The following is a 22,339-nucleotide window of genomic DNA, read 5'->3' as shown; positions in this document are numbered from 1 at the left end:
TAACAAATTTTATTCCGTCAAGTGTTTTTCTTCATTATGTCACTTGTTGGATTCTGATAGGTCAAAATCCAAATATGAAATTTGAATGGAAATGGTTATTCTGTGGTGAACGGATTCATATATCTGTGGATGTAAGTAGGATAGGAAATGACTGTTGAATCAGATTTGAAGAATGTACAATGTAACTTATTAATGTGAAATCTTAAATATTCCTCGGGTATTACCTACCCGTTAAAATATTTTTATCATTAACAGTTTGTACGAAAGAATTTTTAATTACAATCTTTATGAAAATATATATACATATATATTTTCTTCAGATGTAATTATGGATTTAATGAGTCAATATAATATTAGACTCATTTGATTTACCGTTAGAAGTAGAATACATAATCTCTAAAACATTAGAGATTAATTGATTGCCATGAAGAACGAAGATAATTGATGTAGAACAATACGTAGAACGATGATTATACTTGAGGTACAGAGTGAGATGTTGAGGCATGGATTGTTGATGGTACTGTTGGTGCCGGTGATGTTGCTGAAGCTGGTAAATTTTGCACCATATTCTCCAAATTTATTTTTCGAGCACGAAGTTTGTTGACTTCTTCTATTATTTCGGGGTAATTGACGGTTGGAACGAGAGAATGAATAAGGTTTTGAACTTTTAGATAGAATATAATCTTGACGAGATATTCGAGAAATGAGAGAGAAAATAGTATTACAAACAGGTTCGCCGGTAAGTGCTTCAGGTTCATCGCCAAGAGGTGAATTAGGTTGGTGGAAAGGATCGCCTTCTTCGCGTCTCCATTGATTAAGTCGACTACGAACTCATCGGATTAGTTGGGGATGACTGATTGATTGATTCATTCCAGTGACGCTGATAGGTGAAACTCCATATCGGAATAGCTGTCAGAATCCGAGGAATTCGAACTGCTTGAGGGATTCATCTCGTACGATCAGATGAAGGATTTTTGATAAGAAATAGATGATAGAATGTAGATTAGTACTCTGCAATACATAATTTACATATGCATATATAATACTAAAATCTCATAAATTACGGAGGAATCTACGGAAGCTGTCAGGCAAAGGTAACAATAACAGATACGCTAAGATATGAACTTATCTATACACTGTCTATGCAATAGAGGTAGTAAGACGTGTCTAGACTTTAAGGATGATAAGAAAATAATTTCGACACTAAATGATAAGCAAAACTTTTGACATGCAGACACGGTCGAAGTCCAGACCCACTAATGCATCTAAACAATTATCAGTTAGACACACTAATGCAAGACCTGGTTCGCTAAGACCACCGCTATGATACCACCTGTAGTGCCCCGACCAAATCCATATGGACGAGAACATTACATATGATTACATCGCGAGGTATTTGACCTCTATATGATACATTTTACAAACATTGCATTCGTTTTTAAAAGACAACCTTTCATTTCATCGAAAGTTAACAGGCATGCATACCATTTCATAATATCAAATCTATAAATGACCTAATCCGTCATTTACTTAATAATAATCTCTAATGAACTTCAACGACTCGAATGCAACGTCTTTTGAAATATGTCATGAATGACTCCAAGTAATATCCTTAAAATGTGCTAATGCACAACGGAAGATTTCTTTCAAACTTGAGAATAAACATGCTTTAAAGTGTCAACCAAAAGGTTGGTGAGTTCATTAGTTCATAGTAATCATTTCATTTCATCATTTTAATAGACCACAAGATTTTAAGTATTATAAAATCGTGCAGAAGTCCCATTCCAACTGCACAAACAAAATATCATTCATATGAAGAACACCTGGTGAGGATCCCAAAATATAATAGTAACCATCTGTGCCGGTCTTTCACCCCATGGCTGAATACACGTGCCTTCAAAATATAGAACCTCTGTGCCGGTCTTTACTCCCCCACGGCTGAACACATGTATATAAAATATAGGACAACCGGTGCCAATAATCATTCATATCAACTATCTCAAAATCCGGCATTTCGCAAACGGCAGAGATAAAAATCATTCATATCAACCCCAATCCCAGATAATTCTATCATAGAATGCAGTTAAGGTACTTGTGTCTATTGCGTCAAACATTTATAAAAGCGCATGTATTCTCAGTCCCAGAAATATATATTGCAAAAGCATTTAAAAAGGGAGCAAATGAAACTCACCGTATTGTATTTTGTAGTAAAAATACATATGACGACATTGAACATCTAAACAATGTAGGGTTGGCCTCGGATTCACGAACCTATATCAGTTACGTATATTAACGCATATAATAACAACTAATAAGTTTATATATAAATAATCTACATATCATATTAAGTTATATTTATCCTATATACTTTAAGTAGTAAATATTTATTTCTATAATACATTTATTAATATTAATATAATAAATACTTATTAAAGTAATTTAATAATATAATATTTACCATTTATCATAATCTGTTAAAAATAGAATTTTATTTCAAGATTTATATATCATAAGAATATATATATATTTATATTATTAATATATTTTAAATATATAGCTTACTTAGTATAAAAATTTAGTAATATTTAATATTAATATATTTGTAATGTATATTTGTAAAACAATATTTATTTGTAATAATAACCATAATAGTGATAATAGTGATAATAATAATAACAATAACAATAATAATAATAAGAATAATGAGTAATAGGTAACTACCTCAAGGATGTAGTCCTAAAAGAAAATGCCCAAGTCCGGGTTTGAACCCGCGACGTCCCGCTGACCCGAAACATATCCAAACAACTCCTCCTCGATATCTCTTCATGTATTATCATCGTGTTAATATTTTATGTATTATTACCAATATACATCATCATCATCTATCATGATCCAATATCATGATCTTCTTTTATTCTATACCAAATGTTATCATAATCACTATCCTTATTTTCATCATCACCTTAATCATGTATGTATCCCCATTTTCATCATCACCTTCCCTTTCATCCACATTTAAATATACAATCCATATAATCATAACATCATTCATCCTAAAATCATTAATCATCATCGTCATTTACATTACTAACTAATATCATCCCTTTTTCACCAATACCCTAATCTATACATATCATTATCTATTAACCGTTATCATATGTGGATATTAGAATTTGTCACTAGATGATTATTGGGCTCAACATACATCGACCCAACAGGATATAAAAGCTCTCGGCCCAATCAAGAAACCGAAGCCCAACAAACAACTTTGATTTTTTTGGCCCAAGAATAAGTATCTAAGTCCAAAAGTCTAGTTTAGAATTGTGAGTGGGTATGAGTTCTCGTTTTTAAAGCATTACAGAGGTTTCGGTTCAAACTATAGGTTTGTAAGTGGCGTTTAGAATCCAAGATGGGTGGGTTGTGTCATCCGTCCAAAACAAAAAAAAATATTAACACTGCTAAAACAAGTCGATTCCTTTTCATCAATTTCATCGAGCACTATCATTAACAACTTATTTTATCATTATTCATATCCCCACCATCATACCTCTTTATCATAGAATATGTTTTCACGTTTCAACTTGCAAAACAATTGGGTTGGCCATGAGCTAGTTTGTCCCACAAGTATTGATTGTATGAACAAGTTGATAAGCATTAGATTATAATAACTCTACCATCCAAATTATCGAGGATATAAACGAGGCACCAGTTCCACTAAAACTAATATATGTTGGCCCTCCACTAAAATCATTGCTTGGATACTAACTCTTTTCCTTTTGGAGTTTACACGCATGCATATAGAGATGTAGGCCATAATTAATAGTTAGTTCCATTTGGGTTTTTATCACCACCGAAATATTTGGGCAAGTGGGGACATGAATTTGTCGGCCATGAAGTTTTAACATATCCCCATACTTATTAATTGAAACGCCATATAAACACATGTGGGTAATCGTATTAGATTGTAATATATTTTCTAACCCTTCTCATCATCTTCATGGAAACAGAAAGACGGCAGTATCCACAAATGGTAAAGGGAAAAGAAAAGAGAAAAAAAAATGATTGTGGTTGTTACAGCGACTTTATACAGCAACAATATGATTTGGTTAAGGTGATTTTGGGTCACGAAGGTGATGGGTTGTTTTGGTGGGAGACGATGGTTATGATGCTTAGTTGTGGCAGTTAAATGGGGTCTGTGGTGGTGAATTGTATGATGGTTAGAGGTGAAGGTATGGTTCCGGTGGTCGTATGGTTGTAATGGGTGGTTGCTAATGGTGGCGGTCGAATAGAAAACAGAAGTAAACAGAAGCAGATGCATCGATAGCCTTATGGATGGTTGGGGTGAATTTATGTGTTTGTTTATGAGATGAACTAGATCATAATGTGAAAAAGGAAAAAAAATACAGATAAATAGATAGATATGTTACCCATAGTATCATACTGAAACTGAACCTGATGTATCTCAATGGAACTTCACAATTGTTTCCAGGTAAGAAAGATTAGTTCAACTAGAGTAATATATAATGATTAGTTATTGGTTGAAGGAGGTAGTGATGGAGGTGGTGATCAAATGAACTTCAATAGATATAAATGGGTTTGGTGATGGTATCTCAAGGTGATAGAAGGTTGTGATCATAGGTGGGTTTCATGGTCAAAGGTGGCTATTGTCACCAAGAAGAAGAAGAGGGAAAGAATTGAGCTAGTGTATGTGTGTGTTCTATATGCATTATTTTGCATAAGTAAAGATATTTACTCGTAGAATATTTGATTAGAAGGGAGAAGAGACAAACACCCTCAGTGTCAAAATCAAATATCAATAATAACATGGTTCACGGATGTACAGAAAGAAGGAAGAAAAAGTTGAAAGTTGAAAGAGATAGGAAACAGATTTTGTACAATTTGATATCCGTTTTTCAAAGTTTTCACACCAAAAACAAAAATCAAAATAGTTGACAGTGAACTGCAATTTAACCTGGAATCTATCTGTAAGATTTGATATATCTAATTAATATTATTAATTAGTAAATATAAATGTATTAATATTATTTTTAATTTTACTAATAATAATATTAAAAATAATAACACTAACATTAATATGAAGTACATTTATAGTTATTAATAATAATGATATCAATAATAATAATGAGTTGTTTTATATCAGAAATTTTAAATTTTTTTTTAGTAATTTTAGTAATAATAATAAAACTTAGTAATACTAATAATAGATATAATAATCATATTAGTAATATTAATATCATAATAATATTAATGGGAACAATGATAATAACAATTGAAAAAAACATGATAACTTTTTAGTAATCAAGTTAGTAATAATACTTTTAGTAATCCTAATAATAATTAAGTTTATTTTAAATCACATTTAACTTATTTAAATAACTATCGGGTGATAAACGAGTACTTCGATCGTTTACTAAATAAATTCGAAACTATATTTATATATTCAATATACTTCATTTGTATATATATAGATAGATATGTTTTAGATAATAATTATTATAATATCATATAATATTATATTTTCAATTATTATTCATATATATATATATATATATATATATATATATATATATATATATATATATATATATATATATATATATATATATATATATACATATATATATATATGTATACACACACATATCTAATTACAATTATTTGTTCGTGAATCGTCAGACATGGTTAAAGGGTAATTGATTACATGAATTATAGATTTCAAAACTTTTCGAGACTCAACATTACAGATTTTTGCTTATCGTGTCGGGAACATATAAAGATTAAAGTTTAAATTTGATCGGAAATTTCCGGATCACTACATATTTAGACTTCAGTTTCGCGTGAACTTATACTTAGTAGAAGTCAGACTTATACGAGGTCAGACTCAGAATACTTCAGACTCTAGGACTCCAGACTCAAATCAGGTCAGACCCATTTGAGTTCATCTCTTTTGAACTCAGATTTTGAAGTGGTTATTCCTTAATAAGAAGACCAGATGTTAGCTCAACATAATCAACATTTATGAAGATGAAGATTCAACAAATATGTTCAACATTTATACGCAAGTGGTTAAGCGGTGGTGAACGCGATTTTTCATGCATATTTTCAAATGCAGTTTTGTCATGATTATGTTCATGTTAGTTGATGATTTGTCTTCGGGATACATAAGTGCGGATGAGATGTTGAGGCTATGTGTACAACAATGATAAATAAAGAGGAGGAGAATCAAGATTAAAGAAAGATCAGTTTATCAAGAGTTATGAAGATCATACAAGATGGTTAAAGCTTTGAAGACAAAGATTAGATTTATTTTTAGTCTATATTTACATCTTGTAACCGATTTTTTTATCCTAATCAATTGGGGGAGATTGTTAGGAAAAGATTTCCTATTGTTAGGAAAATATTTCCTATTTATTAGAATTGATTGGATAAAATCGGTAGTTTGTATAAATCCCTTAATTAGTGGGATTTGCATTTATCTAGGGATTTAGTTTCCTAATTCTTATCCCCAAGACTCTATAAATAAAGAGGTCTTGGGGTGAGGTTAGTTGTCTTTGCCTGCAGCAAGAACCGATCTCATAACTTTGAGATCGTCTATCCTCTGTTTTTCATTGTTTATGTTCTTCATGTATTCAATAAAATGTTAAACTTTGAGAAACTTCTTTTGTTCTTCGTTTCCGCACTAAGCTATTGTTTAATTCTTTTGCTTGATCGACGTTATGGGGTCTATCAGTAGTATTGTTTTAAAAGTTCAATATATCCTTTATTTGACCGTAAAAGTCAAACATAAAAGTCAAACAGAGCATATTCTACTCGTATTGTATTATACTGGTAATAACGAGCACGATTGTACCTGAGCAGGACTAACAGTCATGAGAATTCCTCCGAGCTGACCCCCAACGACACGCCCATCAAGGGGCTGGACAAAGTTATGCTTATTTTACTTTCTTCCGATAATACCCCTTCATCCTCTCCAAGTGTAAACGATCCAGATAAAGAAAGAATTTCAAATCTTCCCTACAAGAAATGACCATACCCATCACCTTCAGTTAGAAACAATCGACAACAAATAAATAGAATAATATTAAGATGTTAGGATTTACGGACCAAACAAGACATGTGATTGTGGTATCATCAATCACAAAGAACCCACGAACGATAGACGAATTAGCTAAAGCATAAATACAATAAATAAATGCATAAACGACACATATTTATCGTGGTTATATCGAACTCTAAAACACAGAAAATGGTTTACTCTACGAGTGCAAACCAGGGATTTTTTTTTATATATTTAGGGTTATATTCATAGTGCTAAACAAGTTAGAAACCAAAACGTATGAGGACTCCTAGATAAAAAAGAACTTCCTGTGCATGTCACCTTTTCGCCGCCAGCTGTGATGGAAAATAGTTCCCGGCTTTTTGAAGGGCCGACGACTATAATTGATAATGCTAAAAATGAACATATATTTCATAGCATTATCCCTCAAGAAAGACAAGATTTTAGTTGCAATTGTTCCATTTTCAATTAATATTCGTTTATATTTAATAAGTGCGAAGACAAAAGGCAAAAATGACAAATTGAAGACGTAAACGACCAAAATGCCAAAAAGTACAAAGTACAATCAAAAAGGTTCAATTTATTGATGAGTAACGTCTAAAAATGACAAGAGTACAAGTTACAAAACGCAAAGTACACGATATAAAATAGTACGAAAAGACGTTCGAAAATTCGGAACCGGGACATGAGTCAACTCTCAACACTCGACGCAACGGTGCTAAAATTACGAGTCAACTATGCACGAGAATATAATATAATATATAAATAATTATATAAATTATTTATATTTTATATTTATTTATTATATTTAAACGTCGGCAAAATAAATGACAAAAGAGTGTGAGCTGTATTCCTCTCACCGCGAGTCGCGGAGCAGGAAAGGAGATATTCCCGCGAGTCGCGGAGCAATCCAGATCCAGAATCCCCTATAAATTCGTGCATTGTGATCGAGTTTTATATATCCCTTTATCTATCTCACTCTCTCGTATAATATATATATATATATATATATATATATATATATATATATATATATATATAATTTTAATATTAATAATAAATTATGGTTTAGTTTAGTATTGTAACAAATGATTTACGGATTTTAAGTCCGAACTCTGTCCGTGTAATACTATGCTATATATCACTGTAAGTTATGTTTAATTTATTTTCATTAATGTCTCGTAACTAGGTTATTATTATGCTTATTTAAATTGAAGTAATCGTGATGTTGGACTAAAAATTAAGACGAGATTATTGGACTTTAGACCATAATTAGGGTATGGACAAAAGACCGACACTTGTGGACATTGGACCATGGACTATTAATAGATGGGGGGTATTGTCTAATTTGAGCGACTACTCAATGGAGTCTGTCGAACCTATCTTCAAATTAATTGATCTAATAATTATTAAATTGATTATGAATGTCCTATTTAGTGACGTTTATACGACATCCTTTACAACAATTTAATTAATTATTCGGGTTGGGTAATTTATTATTCACTACGGCCAAGTGGATAAATTAATATTAATGGACTAATAAAACAGGGGTGGATTACATTTAAGGACACTTGGTGTATTCTTTAAACAAAGTATTAAGACCTTGTTACAGTTCGAATCCCTAATTAGTTGGAATATTTGACTTTGGGAATAAGGTTAAATTTGCCAAGCATTTTATAATTATGACCGATGAACTATTATGGACAAAAACCATATAGGTTTCAAATACTCCAGGACAAAGGACGATTAACCCAGGAAAATTAATTAAAATCAAAAAAGTCAAACATCATGATTACGGAAGTTTAAATAAGCATAATTGTTTTATTGTATTTCTCATCGTACCTTTATTTACTGTCATTTTATTTACTGTCATTTTATTTTACGCTTTTAATTATCGTCATTTATCTTTACGCTTTCTATAAAATCGACAAACCGGTCATTAAATGGTAAAAACCCCCCTTTAATAATAATAATAATAATACTACTTGTATATATATATATATATATATATATATATATATATATATATATATATATATATATATATATATATATATATATATTTATATATTTTTATTTTTGTACAAATATAATTCTATAAAACTATAGCGTTAAACTTCACGAGCTCCCTGTGGAACGAACCGAACTTACTAAAAACTATACTACTATACGATTAGGTACACTGCCTATAAGTGTTGTAGCAAGGTTTAGGTATATCCCATTCTATAAATAAATAATAAAACTTGTGTCAAATTTGTATCGCTTTTCGTAATAAAAATAATTACTATTTCGTACCCCTTCGCTTTACACATCAAGTTTTTAGCGCTGCTGCCGGGGAACGCCGAAGCGAAACGCAACACACATAAAAAAAATATAAAAAATTTAAAAAACCGATATAAGAAAATATATATATATATATATATAATATAAACTTATTTTTAAGATTTTTAAAATTAGTAAGTATTTTTTTAAAGGTTTTAAAATATATTTTTATTTTATAAAAATTATATAACTAATATTTTATAAAACTTATATATATATATATATATATATATATATATATATATATATATATATATATATATATATATATATATATATATATATATATATATATATATAATAAAATTCGAATTGGGCCAAGTCTGGCCGAAGCCCAAAGCATATATTAATAAGAAACGAAACTGGGCCGAACTGTTTCAGCCCAATACAAGCCCGGTAATATTAAACTCCGCGACTCGAGGGATTTATCTAGCACGTGGATCCGAACTCGCGGAGTTTAACCTGACGCGCCTGACAGAACCCTAATTCAGCATTTATTACGGAGTAATTATTATTTATTTAACCCTTTTTACTTAATTATTATTATAATTAGTTTAAGTTTTTAAATTAAATTGTATTTTAAATTTTAATTAGTTTTAAATATATAAAAATTAATACTTTTATAAAATAAAAAATAATATTTTTATAAAAATAAATAATTTTATCAATTTTAAGCTTATTTTTATTTTTGTACCTTTTTAATCATTTATTTGTAGTTTTTATATTTTTTCACTCGTAATTAGTTTTAAGATTAGTTTTTGCCGTAGTTATTTTTATTTCTAGATTTTTAGGCTTTGCCGTAAAATCCCTTAAGTGCTATTTCTTTAGACTAAGATTTAGGTGCTTTAGAATTTTGCAACGCCATTTTTCGCGATACTTTCTTATTTTTATTTTTCGACGCCTACTTTTCGACCTTTTATTTTTCGACGTTTTTCGACGCGCAATCTATTTCTTTCTTATTTCTCGACGCTCTAGTTTTTAGGACTTAGAATTTTCTCTACATCTTATCTAATTCTCCAAACGGAAAGAAAAATTATTTAAGCGGTTAAATTAATAGACGTTGACAATTTTTTGGTTCGTAGTAATAGTTGGATTTGTTAGTGGCTGGTTGTAGGCTTCCGATTTAAAGGGTCCTGGCTACCTGCTACATCTTTTGGCTATTTGAAACGTGGGCAAAATCAGAAAAGTCTATTAATTGGACAACTTATATAAGTTTTTCTATTTTTATAACTAATAGGATATTCAGTGAATGCACCGAGCAAAACGTTCACCACCTTTCATACGTTCACCACCTGTAACTCGATCAAGACATCTAGCCAATATTATCGCCGTTGATTTTTCTTTAGAATCATAATCTAGTCAAACAAGAACTCCAACTCAAATTTCCGATAATCCATCTTTTGAACCCGACTTCACAACTAAGAACCCGGAGGATATTCAAGGACAATTCCAAGATCCTGAACCACTAATTATTCCTCCTGAACCACAAACCGTTAAATCAGAATCCTCTAGTGATTCGTATTCAACAAATTCAATTATGGAAGTAACGGAACCTCAAAGCATGGAAGATCGAATGAAAGCTACACGCACTGGCCAAGGTCACGCCATTATTAAGCCAGATGTTAATGCTCCAGATTATGAAATCAAAGGACAAATCCTACACATGGTCACTAATCAATGCCAATTCGGTGGTACAGCAAAAGAAGATCCAAACGAACACCTTCGAACGTTTAACAGGATTTGTACACTATTCAAAATCCGAGAAGTTGAGGATGAACAGATATATCTCATGTTATTTCCCTGGACTTTAAAGGGAGAAGCCAAAGATTGGTTAGAATCGTTACCTGAAGGGGCGATTGATACATGGGATGTTTTAGTTAAAAATTTTCTTAAACAATTCTTTCCGGCATCCAAAGCCGTGAGACTTCAAGGAGAAATTGTTACGTTCGCGCAAAAGCCAAATGAAACATTATATGAGGCGTGGACAAGATTCAGAAGGATGTTGAGAGGATGTCCTCAACACGGTTTAGACACTTACCATATAGTACAAATATTCTATCAAGGTGTCAACGTTGCTACACGAAAAGACATCGACACAGCAGCTGGTGGTTCCATTATGAAGAAAACCGCAACCGAAGCTCACAAGATTATTGATAACATAGCCTCCCACTCTCATGAGTTGCACCAAGAAAAACACATAGGTACTCTTGCTAGCATGATGAGTGAGAGGGAACAAGGAAAGCTACCAAGTGATACTGAAGTAAAACCTCGAAATGAGAATGTTAATATGGTGTCAACAAACTCTGAAAACCAGCATCAGAAGATGGGAAGGTTTTAGATGTGAGTAACAATGAAGAAGTTACACCACCACCACCACCTGAGTATGTAAAGCCAGTGGTGACACCATACAGACCACCCATCCCGTTTTCAAGAAAAGGAGTTGAGCATGAGCAAGTAATAGATAATAAAGTTTGTGATACCCTTGGAAATAAGAAGAAGAAAAAGAATAAGAAAGTGCAAGAAACAAAAACAGTTGAAGTAAACCCGGTGAAGACAGTTCCACCAAAACCTCCACCTAGAGTAGGTGATCCGGGTGAATTTATTGTTCCTTGTCTACTTAGTGATTGTGTCATGTATGATGCACTAGCAGATTTAGGTGCAAGTGTGAGTGTTATGCCTCTTTCATTATATAAGAGATTAGGAGTAGGTGAGTTAAGTCCAACGGATATGAGTGTTTGACTCCTTGATCAAACCATTAAGCACCCAGTTGGAATTGCTGACAACCTACCCATTCAAGTAGGTAATTTAACCTTTCTAGTCGAATTCATTGTCATTGACATAGAAGAGGACCCAAACATTCCTCTAATTTTAGGTCGACCATTCTTAACGTCCATCGGGGCGTTATTTTATGTAAGAAATGGTAGAATGACACTTAGTAATGATAAGAAATCGATCACCTTTATGATTCGAAAGTCTAAATCTCCACCAACCAAAACCGTTGAACCAGCAAAAACAATTGGTAAAAACCATGTTGTTTTACCAACTCCAGCGGTAGTGCTTAACAATAATAAAACGCTTAAGTGTGGGGAAGATGAAGTAACACCTAATGATGACCTGATAACAAAGAACCCCGTTGTTGATACGAAATTAAATGACCCCGTTATTAACAGTTCAATGAAGAAACTTTTTAAACGGGTTATTGATGCTAGAAGTAAGGGGAACTTTAAGTTATGTAACCGGTTAGTATCCAATCTGTCACCTAAAGAAAAGGCGAAACTAGTTGAATTTGTGGATATTACGGAAGAAGCTGGTCACTGGCTTAAAGAAAAAGTCACCGATATGCAAGTTGATTATGGACCAAGAGAAATTGACGATGAAGTTAATCACAATTTCGACACCACAGCTACCTAAGTGTGGGGAGATTCAAATGTTCTAAAAGAAAATGTTGTCTAGAGTTAGTTGTTCTGTTCTCGTGTAGTTCCGAGAATGGAACCCGATTGGTCTTTTCCGCTAGCAGACACTAAAGAACTAGTTTTCTCCCTCCTTTCTGAATTTTTGTTTTGTAGGTTTTATATGAAATTAATATGCTTTTTAAATTTAAGTTTTGTGTGATTTTAAAAACAAAAATTTACTTTATTTCATTAAGTTTAAAAAAGTAATTTCTAAAATTCGTCGTGAGTTGAACACTAGGTCATTGAGCCAAAATTGCTTTACCCAAGGGCGGGGCGACAAATTTTGTTATCATTATTTTTAATTTTATTGATCTAAAGTATGCCAAAAAAAAAATTAGATTTTATAAATTTTTGAATGTGGGGTAATATACCAAACTTCAAAAATATGTATATATATGTTTGTATTTTATGTACAAAACAGGGTAAAACAACGCACTTTCAAAGACTATCATTAAGTTCAGCAAAAGCTACTAATTTTGACGACAAGACGCAAAATATCAAATGTGATATAACAACAATATGTTTGCAAACTCGGTATTTTTAATCATTTTTCTACACTAATCACCCTCATGAATTTATAATTAGAGTCTGATTTCATGCAAATGAGGGCATTGCAAGATCTCAAGTGTGGGGAAGGGATATAAATTCTATCGGGTTTACGCTTGGTTTAATTGTCAAATTTTGTGAAAATTTGAAAAATTTTCAACTAAATGAACTCAAAATTATGTTTATACATATTTATGAACGATGAAAACTAGGTGTTAATACCGAAATTATTGTTACCTCGGAAAGGACATAAATTGAGAAACAACCCAAAACGCTTGAATTCATTTAAAATGGAATAAAGTAGAATAAAAAGGCAAAGAAAGAAACTAAGTGTGGGGAGAATGTACCAAGTTATTCAATTAAAAACTATCTATCACATGTTTCTGTAAAGATTATTGCAGGTACTTTTGTTTTGGACGATACTAATCAGTTTTACCCGGTTTACTGTAATATATTTGAAAGAAAGATGGATCTACACGATGAATCAATTCCATCATTAAAAGAAAGTAAAGTCTTCCGAAAAAGACACACGCTTCTTGATTTAGGTCAAGAAGTTGTCGTCCAGACCAGCTGTAGGTTGACGAAAAATCTAGAAAAGTCATCACTAAAATCAGCAGGAAATCCACGGACCTCAGCATCAAACAGGGTCGCCAAGTGGTCAGATTTATCCTAACCATGAGAAGGATTTATCTCGTACAATGGGGGGCACCGTGCAAATTAGCTTGATAAGACTAATGAATCAGATCCCCAGAAAGGATAATCTCCTTAAAAGATCAAAAATCAGCTTTTAAGCCTGATATTACTTAATCCTTGAGATTGACCTTAAAGATTGAGAATTCAAACTCATGGAATTCAATGATATCTAAACTCGAGCTTGAACGAGAAAATATTTTGATCAAAAATACAAATCGATTTGTTTTCTGAAAACCTATTTTCAATGCGTTCATTACCATTGAACGTAAAATCCTAGGAATTCACCTGGAATTCATTAGGTCACCTGAACCAAATCGGGTGTCAACCGTAAGAACGGTGGTTGCATAGCATGGTCGGAGACAGGACCTTGTGCCAGACCGAAAAATTATAGGATGATCTTTACTATTGCTCTTACCAAGGATAGTACTAGCATCCGACACGATATAGACCATAATTAAAAGCAATTCACGGGACATTGCCTTAACAGTTTCTTGTTCATCGCTTTCCTTTACAACCGGACGGTAGTTTACCGAAAGGTAATATACGGGACAAGTAAACTGGATGTGTGCTTTCCGATACCAGGATAGCAGTGGATTACACGAACCTAAAAGTTTTTAGCCAAAATATTGATCCACAAATATATTTTGCAACACCGATGGTGGGTCAAATCAGAAAACATATCTAGGGTAAAAGCTAGATTGAATTTTCAAAAGATCAAATGTTTTCATAAAGATCCAATTTCCTTAAGGATCTACATTTTTATAGTCATGTGGGACTGTAAACCGCCTTTCAAATGTGCACTTTGCTTTGAAAACAGAAAGTAAATCGGCTATTTGATTGCAAGTGTCGTTGACCTAAACCCGAGGCAACTGTGGATGACACACCCACATTTAACCATGGTTCTATTGTTACTATCATTGTTTATACCGCCATATCAAAATCACTGATGTATAAGGTGTGAAGAATAAAGAAGTGATTCGTGTGACGTATTATATTATTTCAAGACTGTATTGCTTGAGGACAAGCAACGTTCAAGTGTGGGGATATTGATAATGCTAAAAATGAACATATATCTCATAGCATTATCCCTCAAGAAAGACAAGATTTTAATTGCAATTGTTCCATTTTCAAGTAATATTCGTTTATATTTAATAAGTGCGAAGACAAAAGGCGAAAACGACAAATTGAAGACGTAAACGACCAAAATGCCAAAAAGTACAAAGTACAATAAAAAAGGTTCAATTTATTGATGAGGAACGTCTAAAAATGACAAGTGTACAAGTTACAAAACGCAAAGTACACGATATAAAATAGTACGAAAAGACGTTCGAAAATCCGGAACCGGGACATGAGTCAACTCTCAACGCTCGACGCAATGGTGCTAAAATTACGAGTCAACTATGCACGAGAATATAATATAATATATAAATAATTATATAAATTATTTATATTTTATATTTATTTATTATATTTAAACGTCGGCAAAATAAATGACAAAAGAGTGTGAGCTGTATTCCTCTCACCGCAAGTCGCAGAGCAGGAAAGGAGATATTCCCGTGAGTCGCGGAGCAATCCAGATCCAGAATCCCCTATAAATTCGTGCATTGTGATCGAGTTTTATATATCCCTTTATCTATCTCACTCTCTCGTATAATATATATATATATATATATATATATATATATATATATATATATATATATATATATATATATATATATATATATATATATATATATATATAATTTTAATTTTAATATTAATAATAAATTATGGTTTAGTTTAGTATTGTAACAAATGATTTACGGATTTTAAGTCCGAACTATGTCCGTGTAATACTACGCTATATATCACTGTAAGTTATGTTTAAATTATTTTCATTAATGTCTCGTAACTAGGTTATTATTATGCTTATTTAAATTGAAGTAATCGTGATGTTGGACTAAAAATTAAGACGAGATTATTGGACTTTGGACCATAATTAGGGTATGGACAAAAGACCGACACTTGTGGACATTGGACCATGGACTATTAATAGATGGGGGGTATTGTCTAATTTGAGCGACAACTCAATGGAGCCTGTCGAACCTATCTTCAAATTAATTGATCTAATAATTATTAAATTAATTATGAATGTTCTATTTAGTGACGTTTATACGACATCCTTTACAATAATTTAATTAATTATTCGGGTTGGGTAATTTATTATTCACTACGGCCAAGTGGATAAATTAATATTAATGGACTAATAAAACAGGGGTGGATTACATTTAAGGACACTTGGTGTATTCTTTAAACAAAGTATTAAGACCTTGTTACAGTTCGAATCCCTAATTAGTTGGAATATTTGACTTAGGGAATAAGGTTAAATTTGCCGAGCATTTTATAATTATGACCGATGAACTATTATGAACAAAAACCATATAGGTTTCAAATACTCCAGGACAAAGGACGATTAACCCAGGAAAATTAATTAAAATCAAAAAAGTCAAACATCATGATTACGGAAGTTTAAATAAGCATAATTGTTTTATTGTATTTCTCATCGTACCTTTATTTACTGTCATTTTATTTTACGCATTTTAATTATCGTCATTTATCTTTACGCTTTCTATAAAATCGACAAACCGGTCATTAAACGGTAAAACCCCCCTTTAATAATAATAATAACACTACTTGTGTGTATATATATATATATATATATATATATATATATATATATATATATATATATATATATATATATATATATATATATATATATATATATATATATTTTGTACAAATATAATTCTATAAAAATATAGCGTTAAACTTCACGAGCTCCCTGTGGAACGAACCGGACTTACTAAAAACTATACTACTATACGATTAGTTACACTGCCTATAAGTGTTGTAGCAAGGTTTAGGTATATCCCATTCTATAAATAAATAATAAAACTTGTGTCAAATTTGTATCGCTTTTCGTAATAAAAATAATTACTATTTCGTACCCCTTCGCTTTACACATCAATCATGAAGAAGGTTTGAAGATCAAAAAGTTTGACAGAAAACATTTTAACCTATCAACTGTTGAAATAGCCGCCAACTTAGCACAGAAGGTTCTGGAAGGTTAGAAGGGCCGCCAACTATCACCGCTAGCCGCCGGCTAAACTGGAAAAGAACCGTCGCCTATCCAAACAACAGCCCACTCGAAAGTAATCCGAGTTTTTGGGTTTTGCCCTATAAATAGAGGGACAACATGTAGAGTTTGTAATCAGTTTTCAATTAACTTTTGATACCTTTTTAGTTAGTTTTCTCTCAAAATAGTTAGGGTTTTATATTTCAATTTTTTAAGAATCCTAATATCCTAACACATTATTCTAACATTATTTTGAGGTATTTCTTATTTACATTCAATGTTTACTTATAGCGTCTATATAACACTAAAGAATATCTCGGCACTGGGTTCTATTGCCCCCATTTCTTACTAGCTAGTTCCGCCCCTTAGTTTAAGTGAAGGTACAAATGTAAACATTATATGTAAGTACATTTTTTTGAACTGCCTATATGTACATACCTTTACTCAACGCCGTCGTCACCAGCAAGATAAGGCCAAAAACTTGACATACCTTTACTGTCACCAACTCTTCTGAAAAATGAAGAAAGTGAGGGTGAAGAAGTGAGGAAGCTTTGGGGAAGTGAATATGCTATCGGCCGTGTTCTCAGAAGAAAAAAGCTTTGAGAGTACAACTTTTGTGTCAAGTAAAAAAAGTCACTAGTTATCTTTTCTACAAACGTGTTATGCTACTATTATGTTAACTTATTAATAAATGATATCGCGCTTCTAATGATATATATGTACATGAAATTATATAATCCTAAATAATTTTATATGTCCCATCATATATTTTTAATAAAAATAAATGACCAATTTATGAATATATTATGGTGATTAGAGTACACACATAAAATCTACGGACTATTTAAGACAAAAATTTTTTAAAGGAGACGCATTTAAACAAATAATCCAGTAACAAAAACCCACACAAGATTATAGCACAAATGGCCAAATCGGTAAAAGTGAAAAATTGTTAAAATGTTAGTGACAACTCAAGTGGCGCAACTTGCTCAACTTGATTCTGGACTTTATTGCTCAAGTGGCTCAACTTGCTCAACTTGATTCCGGATTTTATTGCTCAAGTTTCTACTTTAGGTGTTTAGTGGCCAACTTGACATTATCTTTGATGACATACTTACATAATCAAGTTGCCTTTTATCTTGTTTTATTAGGTCTGGTTGTTGGTGTGTTCACCTATATGCTAGTTGTCATCTAGCTTTACAAGTGGATCTAGTTGTTGGTGTGTTATGATTATGTTCTGCTTTAATCATCTATATAAGGATTTGATTGTAACCATTTGAAATCAATCCAACACATTTAGTTTTTCCATATTCTTGTTCATGTTATTTCCAAACCTTTCATTCATAACAAATACTAGTTGTTTGATCGGTATCGAAGGGCCGATCAAAAATAGCCTAATTACTTTACTTTAGATAGGGTAAGCAGGATTCGTTCCACGAGAAGTTATGGTTAACTTGAAAGAAATTTCAAGACTGGTTTGTTGGTTTAACTAAGAGCTACTAAGATTAATCAACTAATTTAAAGCTTAAAATTTAAACTGAAGTGCAATTGAAAATGTCGAAAAGTAAACAATGAGAGTAAAACCTTTATCCTTTCACAATCCCAATCTAGCATGTATTCATTCAAACAAGTATTATGTTTACCAAGTGTTGATCAAATCTCATAGACAAGACTTCTTAAGTTCATCAATTCTATTATCGTGGGATTGAACTATGAAACCTAGACAATATGTCTTTATCCCTAATCTAATTAACACTAAGTTGGATCAAGAACACACTGTTAAATGGCAATAATTCAACTTGCAATAACAAAGCAAAGAACTTGCATTAATCAACAATTGATTTGGTTCACAATATCATAATCCATAAGTGTAACATCCCGCGTTTTTCCGTTAAATTTATTTTTAACACCGTCTTTTTCTTTTAAATAATACCTTTCGTTATTTAAATTCGCAGTTTCCGTTGACTAACGTTCATAATAATTCCGTCATTTAATTATAACATCTCTCGTTAACTTGCGTTTTAAAAATATTCGATCGGTTAAATCCCGCACCCGCTTTGAAACACGAGGGACCGGAGTTGCCAAATGGGCAAACTAGTTGACTAGGTCAACTAGTCAACCCATTTCATCCATTCCATCACCTCCCCCATCCCTTTTCTCTCCATCTCAAGAACACACACACAAACCCATTCCATTCATTCATCATCTAAATTCAATCTTGGAAGCTCACAACAAATCCGATTACATATTTGGAATCCTCTCTTCATCCTCTACAATTTGATACCAACTTCATCTCGTTTGGGTAACATTTCTAAAACTCTAGATTTCTCTAAATTCGTGTTTTTGACTTGAAATGGTGTTAGTTAGTGTCTATGGCTCAAGTCTAACATGGATATATGTTTTGTTTGCTCGATTTGTTGTTTTGGAGTAACTAGCATGAACTTGAAAATGGGTGTGCTTAAATCCTTGATTTTGGATGAGTTAATGTTGTTAGATTGTTAAAGTGCATGTTTTAATTGTGTTACTAGTATCACTAGCTTCATTTTGATGTGTAGGTTGATTTGTAAAACTTCAAAAACATGATTAATGATTTTGTGATTCTTGACTAGGGTTTGATGGTTCTTGACATGAATTTTTGGATGCTTGAATGCCATGGAATGTTAATTGTTAGTGTTTAGTTGTAATGTATGCTCCATTACCTTCAAAACGGCATATCATATGTGTGAATTGGTTTCCCGAAACTCAAATTGCATTTGATGAACTTGAAACTTTGAAATGAACGTTTAATGATCACTTGATGAGTTTTCGGCTATTGTAAATGATGTTGTCGTTTGATGATAAGTGCTTAGTTGTGTTCCTTGTCAAAAGAGCTTTCCAACGGTATAAGATACGTCTTCTAGTTGTTTACGGTTTGCGTTTTATGGTTGTTTGAAGTTTTGACCAAGACTTGAACCTTGAAACTGACCTGGTGCCAGACCACGTGTTATGTCGCGGCGCGACACCTCTGGCCGCGGCGCGGCATATGCCGTGGTCAGATTCTGACCTACTTTGTCAAATTTCGAAAAATGTTTGCTATGCTACGCACCTCCGATTAACATGTAACTTGGCCAACATGCTCATATATGACTTCTAAGCTTAGAAAAATAGTTCGGGACCCGACCCGAACGTGTTGACTTTTCGTTGACTTTGACCAAGTTTGACTTTTTGTCAAACCTAACCAAATACTTATGCAACCTTTCTAACATAATTATTTACTAGTATCTTGCATGAAACTTGACAATTTGATTCACATGCTAATATAATCGAGTCGTAACGAGCCATAGGACTAATTGAACATCTTTGACCGTTTGTGTTTACCGTTATTGATATAACCTATATGTTTAGGTCAAGACTAGCTTTGTCTTTGCACGCGTCTACTTGTTGAAGTACTTTATTAACTCTTGCACTCAAGGTGAGATCATAGTCCCACTTTTTCAATCACTTTTACTCTTTACATCGTGGGCTGAGAAACACATACATTTCATACTTATTTACTTTTCATGCTTTTACATTGTGAACAAATACGAATACAAAGATGCATACGAGTTTGAACAAAAGTCCTCAATCCAATTATCATTAGTTCCACTTGCAGGGTGTAAGTGTAAGCGTGTAATTATGTTGTGTGGCCATACGGGTTTAACAAACCCTCATTCAGACGGTTCGCTACCGTTAGTGAATGAAATATAATTTCAACAATGTATAGTGTAAGTTCTAACACTAAATTCAAAAATTCAGAGGGAAAATTCGGTTAAGCCTTGATAATTGGGTGCTCGTGATACAAATACTATTTTGGAATGTGAACGATTCTGGTTGAACAATTCTTAAAGAACCTTGGGGTTCAATACAATTTACTTACTAAACCTATGATTTCACCAACGTTTTTCGTTGACAGATTTCTATGTTTTTCTCAGGTCTTGCACGATATGTGATACATGCTTCCGCTCATTATTTGATACTTGCTTTGGATGTCGAGTATACATGCTTTTCATGGAGCGTCTTTTGACTTTACTTTAGACCGTGTCGCCTAGACTTCAATCGTACTTATAACGTTGTAACTTAACTTTTGGTTGAACAATTCTTGTAAACTTTGAAACAATCTTTATTTTGAAATGAAGGCGACATATTTTGGTCAAACGTTATCTTAAAGACTTATAATTAGGTAATGGGACCCACGTAGCCGACGCCGTCACTTGACGATTTGTCGGGGTCGCTACAATAAGTATTAAAACATCATAAACCACACAACTTGAATGAAATCGTACATATTTAATTGTTCATGGAAATGATAAAGTTAAGAAAACTAGCCAAACATGTTGGTGATGATAATCATGAAGATTCTTGAAGATTGCATGATGAACACCACTTGAATCCTTGAGCAATGATGATTTTGGAGTGTTATTGTGTGGTTGGGGATGATCTCTGCTGCAAAAACTGATGGGAAAGTGTTCTTTTCATAACCCTAATGCTCCCTTTATATAGGGGTTGGATAACTTGATCACAAAGCTAAAATTCGTAGTTCCTGGCATCAGAAAGTTTGTATTGGCGTAATTTACGCCAAGCTTGGTGTAATTTACGCTAGTGTTAATTCCAATATGGCGTATTTTTACGCCGAAAACTTAACTTTTCCCTGAGACGTACCTGAGATGTGGCATAATTTACGCCAATACTGGTGTATTTTACGCCAGTGTTACATTCTGGTTCCATTTTTGATTTCTCCATTCTTGTCCCCAATTCGCCTTTAATCGCTGTTTTCTATCTTGTTTCGCACCAATCTCTTTTCTCAACTATAAAACACAAAACCACATCAAAGTATCTTTTTCACTCAACTGGTTACTTTTGCGTTGTTAAGCATAAACGATCGTGTCAAATAAGGACCGCTCATTGTTTTATGGTATCAGAGCTTGGTTCTAAGTTAAACCTTTGTATGCAAATACTCAAAGTTCCAAACTAGTTATCTTGTTATAAAAAATGAAAGGCACAAAAGGAAATAATGGTGGTATGGTCAATGGAATGGAGAAACTTGTAGGTAACAACTGCAAGTATTAAAAGATGCGTATGGAGGCTTTTCTTCAAGGTCATAATCTATGG

General features: G+C 32.5%; 1 non-coding gene across 1 annotated transcript; it reads right to left on the bottom strand.

Annotated features, from left to right (window-relative positions):
- Positions 1–11,321: 11,321 nt before the first annotated feature.
- On the bottom strand, positions 11,322–11,428 carry LOC139887367 (small nucleolar RNA R71). The gene has a single exon (XR_011773202.1). It is a non-coding gene; the product is annotated as a small nucleolar RNA R71 (small nucleolar RNA).
- Between the last annotated feature and the right edge of the window lie 10,911 nt (positions 11,429–22,339).

Source organism: Rutidosis leptorrhynchoides, chromosome 1, assembly GCF_046630445.1.
Source record: "Rutidosis leptorrhynchoides isolate AG116_Rl617_1_P2 chromosome 1, CSIRO_AGI_Rlap_v1, whole genome shotgun sequence".
NCBI lineage: Eukaryota > Viridiplantae > Streptophyta > Magnoliopsida > Asterales > Asteraceae > Rutidosis > Rutidosis leptorrhynchoides.
This window is presented reverse-complemented; position numbering and strand designations above follow the sequence as displayed.